At 37.7% G+C, this 18,316-nt stretch overlaps 2 long non-coding RNA genes across 2 annotated transcripts; both read left to right on the forward strand.

Moving 5' to 3' along the window:
- The first annotated feature begins 6,086 nt into the window (after positions 1–6,086).
- Positions 6,087–7,732, forward strand: LOC136282124 (uncharacterized). The gene is made up of 3 exons (XR_010718108.1): positions 6,087–6,145; positions 6,444–6,500; positions 7,620–7,732. It is a non-coding gene; the product is annotated as an uncharacterized lncRNA (long non-coding RNA).
- A 642-nt stretch (positions 7,733–8,374) lies between these two features.
- Positions 8,375–9,487, forward strand: LOC136282093 (uncharacterized). Its single transcript, XR_010718086.1, has 3 exons — positions 8,375–8,526; positions 9,066–9,163; positions 9,425–9,487. It is a non-coding gene; the product is annotated as an uncharacterized lncRNA (long non-coding RNA).
- The last annotated feature ends 8,829 nt before the right edge of the window (positions 9,488–18,316 follow it).

An 18,316-nucleotide genomic window follows, 5' to 3' on the forward strand; every position in this document is an offset into this window, starting at 1 on the left:
AAAACAAAACAAAACAAACAAACAAACAAACGTGATGCTTGTGAAAAACATCCTAACCGAGACTGAACCAGCAATATGTCATTGTGAGGGGGTGGCTGTTGTAAAAAAGAGGCAGTTCATGGGAAGGTGTCCTGTGTACAGAGGTGAACCTTTGAGGAGGTGGTCATTTCTAGGAAGGCAGCCGGTGTACGGAGGTGACCGTTGTAGGTGGATGACTGCAGAAGAGACTTTTCGTAGACAGTAGACCTCTATTATGTAATTCAACATGGCATGACGACTTTAAGATGCTGATATTCTATGCTGACATTATCAAAATTGTTGTTTACTTTGCAGAATAAATGTGCCGTTAAGATTCAAAAGGCGTCACGTCTTATAAATCTTAAATGCAAGTTTCACTATTAAAACTTTCTCGGCGATTTTAGTCGTAGTCTGATCCAACAAGATGAGATTCTTTCTAAAAGGCATTATTTGTTCCCTTTCGACTCCATGGCCTTATCAGGGAAATGGATTCACAATTATCATCAATATATAACTACTTATCAGTTTGTAATTACTGCTTTTCTCCTGACAGAACAAGGCTGTCAAATTAATACAGAGAGCTTGGAGAAAGCATCGAAGAACGAGGAGGGTAATAATTTTTAGCCATAGTATTCTGTATTTTTCATATTTTATCTGTAGTCCGTGTTCAACTTCTACATTTTTAATCCTCCACATAGACCAAAAAAATTGACTGTAAGGGGAGAGAATTTTTTTGTCTTTGAAAACACATCTTGTTGCCCCCCCGTCAGTCGGGTTTTTGAATCGGCTGTTTGGACGCACTCAAGTTACCGAAACGTTGTGAAAAGGTTGCCGTCATAAGGAGGTGGGCGTTGTGAGGTGGTTGTTGTTCTTGAGACGAGGGCATTGTTGGAATGTGGCGTTTGTTGAAAGTTAATCGTTGTTGAGAAAGTTCCCGTTGTAAGGGGAAGACCATTTTCAAAACGTTGGCCGCAGCGGTTCCACAGAAAAAAATAGACCGTTGATATCAACATGAACAGAATATGAAGTTTTTAAGATGATGACACTGGACGTTTATGCGATGATCATGGATATTTTAGTTGCTCATATTAACTGTTGATATCATAATGTTTGTTCTCTTTGCAGAATGAATGCGCGTCCATAATTCAACGGACTTGGCGTCGACTAAAGTTAAAAAGACTTGAATTTCAGGTAATTTGATATAGTAATAACAGTATGATCACAGTATACACGGTAAATGCAATCATTTAATTTTATGGAGCGATTTCAGTTGTATAAAATGGTGGGATTATTTTAAAATAGAAAGGGAAGGGGGTTCCAAAAGTTAACATCAAAAATTTTCTTTCAAGTAGTTTACAATGAATTCGCTTTTTTAAAGGAAATCCAAATCGAGAGTGGGATATTTCACTCCATGTACATTGGGCTTCAACTTTCCAACTCTTCAAACGTGCTTATGGTGACACCTTATTACAATCACAATGAAAATAAATAGATTAGAAAAAACTAACCAAAACAAACAAACAAACAAACAAACAGTGATGCTTGTGAAAAACGTCCTAATCGAGACTAAACCAGCAAGGTACAGAAGTTAAATCATATTTCATAGCCTCCCTTAATTAAGTATTGTAGACATTTCATCCACTCTTTAGTGATGTAAAGCCGACAGGGTTCTCAGTAACAAATATTTTTCTAAATTGGCCTTGACGAAAGAAGAGTTTCGTTGCAGTTGGGAGGCGCTTTAGTTGCTGTGTCATTGTGAGGGGGTGGCTGTTGTAAGAAAGAGGCAGTTCATGGGAAGGTGTTCTGTGTAGAGAGGTGGCCCTTCTGAGGAAGTGGTCATTTCTAGGAAGACAGCCAGTGTACAGAGGTGACCGTTGTAGGCGGATGACTGCAGAAGGGACTTTTCGTAGAAAGTTGACCTCTATTATGTACTTGAACATGGCCTGACGACTTTAAGATGCTGATGTTTTCCACCGACATTATCAAAATTGTTGTTTACTTTGCAAAATAAATGTGCCGTTAAGATTCAAAAGGCGTCACTTCTTGTTCATCTTCATTGACCTTTTATTCTGCAAATTCGTTGCCATAAATTGAGAAAATTAAAATGAGAAGAGCTCAAACTCAAGGTACTAGAAGACAGTAATGGCGGTTGGTACAGAGTTAGATGGCAAGTTTCATCATTCAACTTTCTCGGCGATTTTACGGTTGTAATCTGATCCAATAAGATGAGATTCTTTCTAAAAGGCATTATTTGTTCCCTTTCGACTCCATGGCCTTATCAGGGAAATGGATTTACAATTATCATCAGTATATAATTACTTATCAGTTTGTAATTACTGCTTTTCTCCTGACAGAATAAGACTGTCAAATTAATACAGAGAGCTTGGAGAAAGCATCGAAGAACGAGGAGGGTAATAATTTTTAGCCATAATATTCTGTATTTTTCATATTTTATCTGTAGTCCGTGTTCAACTTCTACGTTTTAATCCTCCACATAGACCAAAAAAATTGACTGTAAGGGGAGAGAATTTTTTTGTCTTTGAAAACACATCTTGTTACATCCCCCGTCAGTCGGGTTTTTGAGTCGGCTGTTTGGACGCACTCAAGTTACCGAAACGTTGTGAAAAGGTTGCCGTCATAAGGAGGCGGGCGTTGTGAGGTGGTTGTTGTTCTTGAGACGAGGGCATTGTTGGAATGTGGCGTTTGTTGAAAGTTAATCGTTGTTGAGAAAGTTCCCGTTGTAAGGGGAAGACCATTTTCAAAACGTTGGCCGCAGCGGTTCCACAGAAAAAAATAGACCGTTGATATCAACATGAACAGAATATGAAGTTTTTAAGATGATGACACTGGACGTTTATGCGATGATCATGGATATTTTAGTTGCTCATATTAACTGTTGATATCATAATGTTTGTTCTCTTTGCAGAATGAATGCGCGTCCATAATTCAACGGACTTGGCGTCGACTAAAGTTAAAAAGACTTGAATTTCAGGTAATTTGATATAGTAATAACAGTATGATCACAGTATACACGGTAAATTCAATCATTTAATTTTATGGAGCGATTTCAGTTGTATAAAATGGTGGGATTATTTTAAAATAAAAGGGAAGGGGGTTCCAAAAGTTAACATCAAAAATTTTCTTTCAAGTAGTTTACAATGAATTCGCTTTTTTAAAGGAAATCCAAATCGAGAGTGGGATATTTCACATACATTAGGCTTCAACTTTCCAACTCTTCAAACGTGCTTATGCTGACATCTAATTACAATCACAATGAAAATAAATAGATTAGAAAAAACTAAACAAAACAAACAAACAAACAGTGATGCTTGTGAAAAACATCCTAACCAAGACTGAACCAGCAAGGTGCAGAAGTTAAATCATTTTTCATAGTAACCCTTGATTAGGTATTGTAAACATTTCATCCACTCTTTAGTGATATAAAGCTGACAGGGTTTTCAGCAACAAATATTTTTCTAAATTGGGCCTTGACGAAAGAAGAGTCTCGTTGCAGTTGGGACGCGCTTTAGTTGCTGTGTCATTGTGAGGGGATGGCTATTGTAAAAAAGAGGCGGTTCATGGGAAGGTGTTCTGTGTCGAGAGGTGGCCCTTCTGAGGAGGTGGTCATTTCTAGGAAGGCAGCCGGTGTACGGAGGTGACCGTTGTAGGCGGATGACTGCAGAAGAGACTATTCGTAGAAAGTAGACCTCTATTATGTAGTTCAACATGGTGTGACGACTTTAAGACGCTGATATTTTATGCTGACATTATCAAAAGTGTTGTTTACTTTGCAGAATAAATGTGCCGTTAAGATTCAAAAGGCGTCACGTCTTTTAAATCTTAACTGCAAGTCTCATTATTCAACTTTCTCGGCGATTTTAGTTGTAATCCGATCCAATAAGATGAGATTCTTTTTAAAAGGCATTATTTGCTCCCTTTCGACTCCATAGCCTTATCAGGGAAATGAATTCACAATTATCATCAGTATTTAATTACTTATCAGTTTGTAATTACTGCTTTTCTCCTGACAGATTGAGGCCGTCAAATTAATACAGAGAGCTTGGAGAAAGCATCGAAGAACGAGGAGGGTAATAATTTTTAGCCATAATATTCTGTATTTTTCATCCTTTATCTGTAGTCCATGTCCAACTTCTACATTTTTAATCCTCCACATAGACCAAAAAAATTGACTGTATGGGGAGAGAATTTTTTGTCTTTGAAAACACATCTTGTTACACCCCCCGTCAGTCGGGTTTTTGAGTCGGTTGTGTGGACGCACTCAAGTTACCGAAACGTTGTGAAAAGGTTGCCGTCATAAGGAGGTGGGCGTTGTGAGGTGGATGTTCCTCTTGAGACGAGGGCATTGTTGGAATGTGGCGTTTGTTAAAAGGTAATCGTTGTTGAGAGAATTCCCGTTATAAGGAGAAGACCATTTTCAAAAGTTGGCCGCAGCGGTTCTACAGAAAAAAAAATAGACCTTTGATATATACATAAACAGAATATGAAGTCTTAAGATGATGAAACTGGAAATTTGATGCAATAATCACGGATATTTTGGATGCTTATATTAACTGTTGATATCATAATATTTGTTCTCTTTGCAGAATGAATGCGCGTCCATAATTCAACGGGCTTGGCGTCGACTAAAATTAAAAAGACTTGAATTTCAGGTAATTTGATATAGTAATAACAGCATGATCATAGTTATACATGGTAAATTCAATCATTTAATTTTATGGAGTGATTTCAGTTATATAAAATGTTGGGATTATTTTAAAATAAAAAGGGAAGGGGGTTCCAAAAGTTAACATCAAAAATTTTCTTTCATGTGGTTTACAATAAATTCGCTTTTTTAAAGGAAATCCAAATCGAGAGTGAGATATTTCACTCCATGTACACTGGGCTTCAACTTTACAACTCTTCAAACGTGCTTATGGTGACATCATCTCATTACAATTACAATGAAAATAAATAGATTAGAAAAAACAAAACAAAACAAAACAAACTAACAAACAAACAAACAGTGATGCTTGTGAAAAACATCCTAACCGTGACTGAACCAGCAAGGAACAGAAGTTAAATCATTTTTCATAGCGTCCCTTAATTAGGTATTGCAAAAATTTCACCCACTCTTTAGTGATATAAAGCTGACAGGGTTCTCAGCAACAAAAAATTTTTCTGGCCCTTGAACTGGCCCTTGACGAAAGATGAGTCTCGTTGCAGTTGGGACGCGCTTTAGTTGCTGTGTCATTGTGAGGGGATGGCTGTTGTAAGAAAGAGGCGGTTCATGGGTAGGTGTCCTGTGTAGAGAGGTGGCCCTTCTGAGGATGTGGTCATTTCTAGGAAGGCAGCCGGTGTACGGAGGTGACCGTTGTAGGCGGATGACTGCAGAAGAGACTTTTCGTATAAAGTAGACCTCTATTATGTAGTTCAACATGGCGTGACGACTTTAAGACGCTGATATTTTATGCTGACATTATCAAAATTGTTATTTACTTTGCAGAATAAATGTGCCGTTAAGATTCAAAAGGCGTCACGTCTTTTAAATCTTAACTGCAAGTTTCATTATTTTTAAGACTTTCTCGACGATTTTAGCTGTAATCCGATCCAATAAGATGAGATTCTTTCTAAAAGACATTATTTGTTCCCTTTCGACTCCATGGCCTTATATTCACAATTATCATCAATATATAATTACTTATCAGTATATAAATAATGCTTTTCTCCTGACAGATTGAGGCCGTCAAATTAATTCAGAAAGCTTGGAGAAAGCATCGAAGAACGAGGAGGGTAATAATTTTTAGCCATAGTATTCTGTATTTTTCATATTTTATCTGTAGTCCGTGTTCAACTTCTACATTTTTAATCACAAAGACACAAAAAATTGACTGTAAGGGGAGAGAATTTTTTGTCTTTGAAAAAATTACTAGTGCTTATTTATTCCAGAATGGACAAGAAAAAAAATAAATGATTTTATTACTAAAAAATGACAAACGTGAATTGAGATCATCCTGGATTATCTACACAATTACACTTTATCACTATATAAGTACTGCTTTTCTCCTAACAGATCAAAGCAACCAAATTAACACAGCAAGCTTGGAGAGACTACCAAACTGGACGAAGGGTAATAATTTTTAGCCTCGGTGATCTAAAGTTTACTTATTTAATCTGTAGTCCGTTTTCAACTTTTACATTTTTAAACATTCCAAAGACCAAAAAATATTGACCGTAAAGGGAGTGAATTTTTTGTCTTTAAAAAAATTACAAGTGCTTATTTATTCCAGATTGAAGAAGAAAAAAATGATTGATTTTGTTACTAATAAATAACAAACGTGAAAAAAAAAATACAGTATTGAGATCATACTGGTTTATCTACACAATTAAACTTTATCAGTATATAATTACTTCTTTTCTCCTGACAGCTCAAAGCAACCAAACTAATACCGAAAGCTTGGAGAGAGTACAGAACTAGACGAAGGGTAATAATTTTTAGCCTTAGTGATCTAAATTTTTACTTATTTCATCTGTAGTCCGTGTTCAACTTCTGCATTTTTAAACATCCCAAAGACCAAAAAATATTGACCGCAAAGGGAGTGAATATTTTGTCTTTGAAAAAATAACGAGTGCTCGTTTATTCCAAATTGAACAAGCAATCATTTGATTACTTATAAATGAAAAGCGTGAAAAAATGTAATTTCTGACGTTTGAGTGACATGGGAACGTGCCATCAGAAATTAATATTCTGCTGGCACCTTGAAGAGGTTCGCGTGGCATCATGGAAGTTTCGGATTATTTAAGCGTTTCATGGGAAAATGAAGTCACTGTTGGTCGGTCAGTATTATGTTTGACCACTTTCTTTTTTTTTTCCTTTTGTATTAATATGCTTTTCTTTTTTCAAAGCCCTTTAAACTATTACGACATTCATTAACTTTTCTTTCTGATTAGCAGCGTAACCAGGTTAGTTTACCCTTTCCTCGGGGTATTGTGCTGCTGTTTGTCGTATCTGGCGTGGCACAGGTTCTTTTTGTAGAACCCTTGGCTTTCAGTGTACAAATGTTAAAATCATTTTAGGATGCTTATACTACAAGACTGGCTGACTCATCCTAAATAAACTTTTCACATTAATTGAATAACTCGTCTGAGTGAAGTCAGAATATAATAATTCAGACAACTTTTCATAATAATGCTTATGCAAAGCAAGTGACTACATTATACAATGCTACAATTAGTTTTAAATTCAATATTTCAAACTTCAATCTTCTCCTCCCCCCTTAATTTCTTATTTCGTAATCACGTGCGGCTCACGTGTGATATAATCTAACGAGATTTGAAGTTGGCATTGCCAGCTGACGCGGACACTTCCGTGTACTCTTTATTTTTGTCTCATTTTCTCAGACTATATAAAATAATTAAGCACCTTTCTAGCCATCTGATTGGCTGTGTTTCTGTAACATTTGATAAATTTATCAGTATTAAAGGCTAAGGGTTTAGCCATGAATGCAGAGCGTTCCCATGCAAAACTTAAGCCACCGGTATCACCATTCCTTGCAATGCACCAATGAAATCAATTAATTTTTTCCATTTTGCTCTGTGCAAAGATCCGTAGAAAAAGAAAAAGTCAGGAGATGTCCCATTATCCTAACAAAATGCGAAGAGTGGAAGATTTGGACAACGTTGATTTCCAGGACCTATTTGAAGTTAAGAAACTTGGGGAAGGAGGCTTTGGCGAGGTAGGAGATTCTGTTATATAAGTAATATAAATATAAATATATATATATATATATATTTATATATATATTTATATATTATGAGAGGGAAAAAGGGACGCACGAAACAGGCTTGTCGGGAAATGTAGTTGCGTCCCTTTTTCCCTCTCATAATATTTATTCTGCTCTGCTTCAACGTATTGTGCACTGTTCCACGCGAAAATCGACTTGCAGACTTCCTATACATATACATATATATATATATATATATATATATATATATATATATATTGTGGGAGGAAGAAGACAAATAAGCTAAAAGTTCATCCTTACAGGCCTGTTTCGTGGTTGCCCACCCATCAGGGGATTTAGGAAAATTAAAGACTTAAATTAGAGATAGTTATGACTTGTTTAGTCTCAAGGATTGATTATTTTCAAATTTGATCCATGGTTCAGTCTATCTTCAATTCTTATAAATTTCTTGGGGAAAGAGGGCTGCTGCAACGCGGAGTCGTTCGGCGTTTATAAGACTGGGGAAAACCAAAACTAAAGGTTGCGTCAATTAATGTCACTACAAATTGCTCAAAGTACTGTTAAGCAGATTCTTTAATGCTTGGCTATTCTATTCCTACTTCAGGTAGCGCAATTTTATTGCCGAAAAACCCATGGATATTACGCAGTAAAAACCTTTAAGGAGAATGAAGCAAACAAATCGATGGTGTTGAAAGAAACATTCATCCTCCTCCACTTGGCCGGGAGTTCCAGGGTTACCCAGTTATGCCGGGCGTTTACCATCAAAGTATGTACCTAAGAAACGGCTTTTGAATACATACAGAAAGGTTGGCTACAGGAACAGATAAAACACGTCCATATTTAGGAATCTTTTACTAGCGTGGCCATGGAACTTTGCACATCGTAGCAGTAGAGTGATCATTCCTTCAGGAGGCAACAATAAGCGTGCTGAGGAATTCATTGTTTTAAACTGAACGCAAGTTGAGCCTGCCACTATCTCAGTCAGTTTTTTTTTTTATTAACGAATAGTTAGTTATTGTCTACGATCCAATCTTGGGGTCCAAAGAATTTGGGGGGGGTCTACTTGATTTTAAGGGGGAAGGGAAGAGGGATTAGTCGTCGTTAACAGAGCATAAGGGTGGAGCTTGAGGAATTTGATTGTCAATGAAATTCCAATGAGGAAGAGTCACAAAGCCTTAGGGAGGGATTAAATGAATTTTAATGAACGATTCATTAACGCCAGTTTGTTGAAAAAAGAAACAAAGCATTAATCAACACAGCCGTGATGCTGATGTCAATAAACTAAACAGAATGTTTTTGTTTCAGCTCACAAAAACAGCCTTAGCGCTTGAGTATTTGCCCGGTGGGGACTTTGCTGGAGTTCTGCGAGCCCAGGGAGGAAAACTGAGTGAGGAACGCGCCAGGTACGATTTAAATGAAAAGAAGTTTCAACGCCTTGTGAAGGAAAACAGCTGATCATCCCGGAAGTGTTTAAAATTGTTATCCTAATCGTCACTCATGCTCATTATATCTTTACCAACATACAGGCTTTTTCTATGCCGCTGTCAACGCATTCAGTTTTAAGTTTGCAGACTTGCAGTTGCTTATTTTCTTCTGAATAAGACCCAGGTTACAACTTAGAAAGTCAATTAAAAGTATTCATACGACAACGTCTGGTATTTCAGGTTTTACGCCGTCGATATCGGCCTGGGATTGAAATATTTGAATTCGAAAAGAGTCATCCACAGGTATGTTTGTGGCATAACGTACTCTGGAATGTCTCATTCTGAAGAAAGATTTGTTTTTTCCCCGGTGTTTTGGAACCCTTTATAAAACAACACAGACGATATTGATAACCATAACAGTAACGACAGAGAAAATGACAACAACAACGATAACAATAACACTGACGACAAGAATAACAGGAACTAGAGGGATTATGGGAATGATAAAGAGAAATGTTTGAAAAATAACGCAGCCAGTATGCACCCATTTCTTTCCGATTGCTACAAGGATACAAAAAATTTTCTCGTTCATTCCGGCTTAATTCCAATGTCGACTAACTTACCTTCCCTGTCTAACCAGCTTTCTTGATGCAAATTGGCTGAAACATAATGCACCACTAGCGGTCGAGAAAAAGAAAAAAAAACTTGTTTTTTGAAATCGAGGAGCCACAATTGACATGAGCGGTATGGGATTGGAATCGAGAAGGAACGGGTAGAAGATTTTCCATTGTAACAGAAAAATTGATGCAAATCTGTTTTGCCCTGTAATGTACACTAAAAATGAGTGAAAGAAGTTTTTGCCAACTTATTTCATCAGAGATCTAAAACCGGAAAATATTCTGGTAACCTCAAATGGCCACCTGAAGCTGTCAGACTTCGGTCTGAGCGAATTTGTCGGCTTTGCAGTCACTGGAGTATGTGGAACTTATCCATATATGGCGCCTGAGGTATAAGGCTTGTAGCAGATTACCCTGAAAAGTCTTTGTTCAAATCGCTACTGTTTTTTTCTCACTAATTATTTATCTTCTCTATAGGTTTTTAAGAAAGTTCTTCTTTCTTCTCCTCCTTCTCTGAGGGTAAAATGTATTCCTATAATCTTCCGCTATGGTCAATCTTAAATCAAGGCATTGTCAAACGAGACCCAACAATTTTCTCGACAATAAAGGGGTGGGTAACCTCTCTGCTTGTCATGAGAATCTGAAAAATTACGATAAAAAACATTTTTTATGCCTCTCCGCCCTCAGTTTCGGACAACAAATAAAGTAGAAAGACCCCCCTACTACACGATCCTGACCGCGCCCTTGTTAATACACTGATGTTTCAACCAAGCTCACGCAGTTGAATTTGTTAATACACTTTTTGCAATGCCAATAACCTCCACTTAATCTGTTACAGATGATCATGGGAGAGTCTTATACTTACTCTGTGGACTGGTGGTCCTTTGGCGTGACTTTATTCCTGATGCTGACCGGCAAGGTTTGTACAAATAATATTGCAACAACTCACACATTGCAAATATGTTTACATTTGTACACAATAACTCGCCCTTCGGAAGGACACAAATGCTTATGAATCAAACTTTTGACAATGAAGTAATCATTAATTGCCATTACCTTTCGTCCCGTGGGAATAGGACACCCGCCTATGGCAAACGTGGTAAGGGGAGACTCCATCCGAAAAGGGGATCTGTTTTAGTCTTCAGATATCCTAAAGGTCACAGAACAAATTACATCAAAGGGACAATCAAAGAGTTTGGAAATATTTTACCACCGAGAGATTTGGAAGACAATTAAACTTCCACTCTGATATAAATCATCAGCCCATTTCAATAGTTTAGAAAGACGTTGAGTGATAAATTAAATATTTTCATTTTTCTGCTTATCAGCTACCATTTTATGGTAAAGACAAGAGACAACTTTTCGAAAACATCGTATACACAACGCCTGATATCCCCAATTGGCTTGGGAGAGAGACCAGAGATTGCCTTTTCAAGGTCAGCCAACGAAATCCAAAGTTATTCGATTTAAGTAAATAATTTTCTTCTAAGACAAGTGAGGATGTCCTCTTTTGTTTTAAATGATACCGATTTTCTCAAAACTATCATACATAACCTCTGACAATTGATCTCCTTCTGCCCCACTGCAAAATTAAGTTTGATTAAAAACATTGGCATTTAACATGCACACGTGGCGCGAGGAATCATAGAATTGCTTCGGTAAATTTGACGCAAAAATCACCAAGATTCCGGTTCAAGAGGAACTACAAGAAATTTACAGATCAATATTTTCAAATTTTTCAAGCTGTAACTGACACCCTGAGGTGTGTACTCAACAAAATTTAAAATAAACGTTATGAACGAACCAAAATTAATTGAAATCAAAATAAAAAATTAGATCATTGAGGTTTGCGGATCACAAACTTTTGTGATGAACTAAAAGGACCCACTGTAATTTGCAGAAAAAAGTTTAAACAACTCTCTTTTAAAAGTATTTCTAAATTAATATTTTTGGCAAACACTGTAGAGGAAATAGTGCACTTCATTTTTTAAGTCAGATATTTCAATTTTAACGAAACAAATCTTTTATTTCTGTATAAGCAGCTTCTCCAAAAATGCCCGGATGTGAGGCTTGGCGTTGACAATTTCCAATACCATCCGTTCTTCAGCTGTCTTCAGTCTTCAGAACCTCTCGCAATTGCATGTGGTCCATCCGCGGTAAATACGACAGCAGAGAATGAGGTATGCTGATATAAGTGTCAATAGATCCAAAGTCAGTCCATTTGACTGTAAGGGTTTCATGGCAGACAGTGCTTCCTGAAAATTGCATCTTCTCTACTTCTTTGTAGATTAACTACATCTCTGGATTTTCATCTTTACTGTCAGACGATGCAAATATCATCATTGCGGTAAGTGTAAAATTCTCTTATTAAAAGATAAAACAAAAATATATTCAAAGCCGGGCCCCTTTTTTTTACCTCTTTGGAAACGATAATTAGCCTTAATAATTGTTTCGCTGCTCAACTTGACTCAACTTGACGCCACAAGTGTTACAAAAAACACTTTTCGACAAAGCTTCAAAAGAAAAATAGATAAGGTAATGAGCACCAATGAAAATATCAAACGAAAACAAATGAGAACCAAAAGTAAAGTGATAAATGTTACGGGTCAGAAGCGCGGAAAAACAACGATGATCAAGTCACATGCAATAACTTTAAGTATTTTATTTGATTGGTTGAGAAAGTAGGGCAAGTTTCCTTGGCAACAAACCTTGTGCAACTTTGAACTGCCGATCACCACTTTGAAGTAGAAGTGGTAAATATCCAGTTTAAAGTGGCTATTGCCAATTTAAAGTCGCGATCGCCAGTTCCAAAAAATGTGTCTATAGCAAAGCTCTAAATAAGCATTGTATTTTTCGGTTGCGAAAGTGGCCACCTACTCTTTTCCCTGGCTTACACGCTCTGCCCACCGACGAACACCTAAAAACAAAAAAACTAACAATGACAAGTCTACATTTCACCATAAGACAATATGCAACAAATACAAACGAACCGAAACAAACATTCGCCACGTTCTACAGAAATACCATGCAACAAGCGTACCAAAGTTCACAAAGAACTACAACGTTCGAGCTGTGGTTGGAATATTTGCCTTTGAGTTAAATCACACACTCATAGTTCATCAACCCATCCAATAACTCATTTTTTTATCTCGTTATTAAATCAGTTCGGTTTTCGAATTTGTCTTTTTATCATGTTCTAGGATGACCCTCTTTCAAATTAATTACCACTGAGTTTGGAGGTTTTTCAAATCTACGTCAAAAAAGATGTGAGCTTAACAATGTAAGTGAATAAGCAATTTTATTGAAACAAATGCATCTTCACTGGTTCTGTATGGATGCAAAAATAGTCTTATATCGTACATAAACCGACCTGTTTTCCAATGAGTAGCTCAAGTGTTTCACCTCTCACACCCTAACTGAGTCAGTTTGTATATTTTCCACATCGTTCTCTATAAGTTTCCTATTGCACTGGCAAGGAAAATTTTTAATGAAAATCGACTGACTGAGTGCAGTTTGTTGTGAAATCACACGCGTGATTTCAAAATTGAACGAGCGACGACTGATGAATGAGTGAAATACGAATGAAATAATAATAATGTTCGTAACAAAAACTGCATTGATTATTAAAAGCTAACCGTAGCTTTAGGTTGTGGTAACTTATAGAAAGTTTTTTTCTTCTTTTCAGATGTTCAATTGCACTTAATAAAAGATATTTTCGATCGAACTTATCAATGTGTCTCTTGTTTGTTTGTCACACCGATAACTATCCATTACGTGAGATCCTCCTTCTCCAAAAACTTATGGCAAATAACAACCGTCTTGAGAAACTTTAAAAACAGGGAGCCTCGGAACGTAGAGTAAAATCAAGTTGCTGCCAATAACAGGGACTTTTTCTTATACAGCGTATGGCAAGCTGCCGATCAGTTGAGGCAAGCAAATAGTGGGCAGGCGAAATTGGCGAAAGTATAACGACATCTTCACCCAAAAACAGCTACGCGTCTTGCTTGAGGTACTTGAGAACGAGGTGCCTGAGGTGCTTGAGAGTGAGTTGTGTGCCATGAATCAGCGGTTATTGCGCGTAATGGCTAACGTAAAATTAGACTTCTCTTCGTTCGAGCGTTTCCTTGCGAGAATTCATAGACTAGAAAATATGTATTTGTCTCTGCGAGAATAGTTGGAAAATGAGATGGCTACTTGCCACCGACCCCGCGACATACACTGTGGTCCAACAAGAAGAAACGAGGAACTTAAATTCCACGAAAATCGAAAGCTTGTATTTGCCACCACGCAATTATTTTGCATTCGCAAAAGTGGATTTCAAAGAATTTCAAACGTTTTCTCAGACCCATTTACGCTCAGGTAAATGGGTCTGAGGGTTGATTTTAATAAATGAGGATAAACTTGTCAGTATTAATTTCGGACAATTTTACCCTTCACTCGAATCAACCCTAACCAATACAGGTTACTAGCAAATCAAACCAAAAAAAACCTGGAGCCTTAAACACTGAAATATTTTTTGTTTTGTTGTTGTTGTGATGGACAATTTTACTGTTTGGTCTATTTCAGGTTTCGCTGGTTAAAGGTACATTCAACTACAGTGCGTAGTATCTTCAACCTTTGCTTATAAAAATCTTTTTCACGACTATCGGTGTTTTGCCTCGCTAAAAGGATTTAGGATAAAATTCCTTGAAAGATCTGAGGTGTTCTTTTTGAGATGAGCCTATAAATCGGTTAAATATTTATCGTTGAAAAAGACTATTATTCCTATTTCCAATTTTCGGTGATACATTCATGATTTCCGTCACGAATATAGAACAGGGTTCCACACCATCTTAAAAAAAATTAACACTTATTCCTTAATAGAATCGAGAGATTCGTGTAGTAGGTGTGGTAGGAGTAATTTGTAGTACTAGAGGAAGTTAGGTGTAGCAGGTGAGGTAGGTGCAGTTTTGTGTTGTAGGTTTAGTTTGGTATTGCAGGTGTACTTTGTTGAAGAAATGTAAAATGGTTTCCTTGTTTACATAGCCTGATGTAAACACGCGGGAGGTTGTACCAAGTGTTTACATCAGGCTATGTAAACACGGAAACCATTTTACATTTCTTTTATAAAATAACTAATGAAAGAGGAACGAAAACCGTGTTTATATACGCTCGTGTAAAATGGTTTTATGGCCAATCAGAGCGCGCGTACTATTTGAATTATTTTATAAAGTAGTTTGGTGTAGAGCATGCAGTTTGATTTAGTAGGTGTAGTTGGGTATTAGTTGTTGTAAGTGGTTTGGTGTAGTATGTGTAGAAGGTTTAGTTTGGTGTAAGTGCGTGTAGTTTGGTGTAGCAGATGTAGTTTAGTGTAGTAGATGTAGTCTGGTGTAGTAGATATTGTTTGGTGGACTTCGGTGTAGTAGATTTAGTTTAGGGTAGTAGGTGAAGTTTTGTGAAGTTTGGTGTAATACGTGCAGGTTGATGTAGTTTCGTGTAGTTTCGTGCAATAGGTGTAGCAAGAGAAGACTACTGTGGTGGGTGTCGTAGATGTAGTTCGGTGTTACCTACTACAAGTAAGGAGAGTTTGGCGCAATCAATAAAGCGCACGGTATTGCCAAGTGTCTTTACATGCGCCTTTACAAGCGTGCGAAACAAAATCCTCCATCTCCAACGAGAAGAAACATCTGTCATCTGTTATTGTTACTGATGGTTTTTCTTCCTCTTCCATGCAGAGTAACAAAAACTACGACACAAACCGCCATTACTGAACCCCCCACCGAGTTCAGATCCACCGCAGACCTGCCCTACGTCAAAGGCCTCTCTGAACAACTTCGCCTCTGTTAACAACAACTGTTTCCAAGCCAGCTACGATAACACCTAGTACGCCCGAAGGATAACGTCGACGCTGCTAAACAGGATGGCGTAGTCTACAGGATTCCCTGTGAGTGCGCAAAGGTTTACAACGGCCAAACAGGTAGACCTATGCAGGAGAGAATCAAGGAACACGACAGGGATATCCTACTCCCTAAGACGCTGACCTTTGCCGTTTCAGAGCACAACCTTAAAACCGAACACGCCTGCTCTGTAAAGACTAAAGTTAATTGATCGTGATGCCCATTTCTACACACGCAGGATAAAAGAGGCAATTCACGTCAGACTTCACCTTAACAACATTAACAGGGACAAGGGAATTGAGTCTCAGAAGCCAGAAGCCCGATCAAAAAACACAACAGCAGGAGGGCCGTGCGGCAGCTGACCATAGAGAGAAACTGATCCAAAAATTGCACCAATCACTGCCATCGAATTCCATCCAAACTCGTTACCCAACATGTTAACAGTATTACAAGCTTCTGGACTAACGGTATTTTTCAGGGATCTTAAAACACCTAAAACTGAGTTAATTAAATGGCGCGTTTCCCTCTCTTTAATTTTTCGACGAAATTTACATTCAAAACAAAAAACAAGAGTTTCAAATTTGTTTTACAATAAAAAAAGATACAACAATGAGAGAGCAAAGGAAGCCCAGGCATTAAAAACTTGCTCTTTTTCAGCCTCGTTTCCATGTCCTAGAGGGGCTCCCAATAGCTGTTAGCCGTAATTTCCTACGCAAAACAAATTTCAATCCTGAAATATTCATTTCGTGATAAAAACCCTGAACCAAGTTTACAAGCAAAATTTGAGCCAAATCTGTGAACGAGCCTGTCTCATTAGCCTCTCGTTTTACAATTGGGTAATTGGTTTAAACAGTGCCCTCAAAATATGTCGCAATGCCAGTACATGAACACTCTATCGCGTTCAAAGGCATAAGAAAAATCTGTCGCAGTATTGGTAATACTAGGATTAAATACTGACCATAAAAAATCTGCCATTTTAATTCCAACAAATCTTATGATCATGACACAATAACTAATTATAACTAAGTATTAAAATTCCTCCGAAAGTTAATCAAAATTTCCATTCGACTAAAATAATCAAACAATCAAACGACTGATTATTTTTCAAGTTCTATGGAAATCTTTATACATGCATATGGCTGTAATAGCTTTATATAAACCTTAAGGCAAAAACCGATTAAGAAAAAAAATTGTAAAAACATTGTGGGAAAACGTTTTCTAGGTGTTTCAACTTGAATGTAAATGCAACACCTAAAACTTGTTTGTAGATAACAACCTCATTCGTGTTAAATAAAAAAATTTGATGATGATTTCAAGACATCACGAATTAAAAATATTACTTTTAACCTAGTTCGAACAATTCATTAAAGATCAAAACACTGCAAAGTCCTTTTCCTTTTGCGTGTCCAAATCCTTACAGCTCATAAGAGCATTCAAGACAAGTGGAGAATCAACTTTTGAAAAAACAGAGATCAGTATGGGCTCTTGAGGGCTCGTTCGGTTGTCCCTGCTCTCAATAGAGGACTCTTACAGATATTTTGTAGGTAGCCGTGTGGTTTCTGCTCCAAATATCAACGCTTGCGGGCAACTTTTTACTTTGTTGGGTTTCGTCTTTTCTATGATACAGCTCCTATGCTAACTCAATTAGCATTGGTAATTAGTCCCTAGGGATTTTGGATATAGTAGATTGTTTTTTATCACTCCTTGTCACTTCACTTGAGGCCTTGGGCTGTGTACTGCTTGAAGCGTTCTATAACTTTTTTCGACGGATCAATCCGACATGGCGGAACAAGTTCCCCAAGCCGTTGCCGGTGGAGCGATAGCTCAAGTTGTTCAAATCCTCAACCTGCTCAAGGCGAACCTGCCGTGGCGCAGCAAGCTCAGGACCAACCTTTGGCACAACAAGCTCAGAATCGAGAGGTATGCATCTTTTTCTGTTTCGGATACCATGTGGTTGATTATATTTCAGTGGCTAATTTTTATCGGTAGAGTTTAGATTTGGTTTACTTTCTGTAGATGTGAAATTGTGTCAGGCCTGCGGGGCCGTGAAAGTTTTTTCTTTGCCTGCGGGGCCGTTAAAGTTACTTGCCTGCGAGGCCGTGAAAGTTTTCTTTGCCTGCGGGGCCGTGAAAGTTTTTTCTTTGCCTGCGAGGCCGTGAGAGTTTTCTTTGCCTGCGGGGCTGTGAAAGTTTTTCTTTGCCTGCGGGGTTGTGAAGTTTTCTTTGCCTGCGGGGCCGTGAAAGTTTTCTTTGTCTGCGTGGCCGTGAAAGTTTCTTTGCTTGTGGGGCTGTGCTGAAAGTTTTCCTTTGCCTGCGAGGCCGTTTGGATTTATTTGCCTGCGGGGCCGTGGAAGTTTCCTTTGCTTAGGAGGCCGAGAAATTTTCTTTGTCTTCGTAGCCGCGAAAGTTGTTTTGTCTGCGGGGCTGTTAAAGTTTTCTTTGTCTGCGGGGATCAAAGTTTTTTTTTTCTTTGCTTGCGAGGCCGTGAAAGTTTCTTTGTCTGTACTGTCATTTAAATTTTTTGTTTGTGCTTCTGGGGTCGAAAATAGTTTCGGTGTTTTGCTTTTTGGAATGAAATGCTTTATGTTCACCTTCGGTTGAGGTAGTGTGATGCTGGCGCGCAAGAATAAATTTTTTCTC

This window comes from Pocillopora verrucosa, chromosome 7 (assembly GCF_036669915.1).
Source record: "Pocillopora verrucosa isolate sample1 chromosome 7, ASM3666991v2, whole genome shotgun sequence".
Taxonomy (NCBI): domain Eukaryota; kingdom Metazoa; phylum Cnidaria; class Anthozoa; order Scleractinia; family Pocilloporidae; genus Pocillopora; species Pocillopora verrucosa.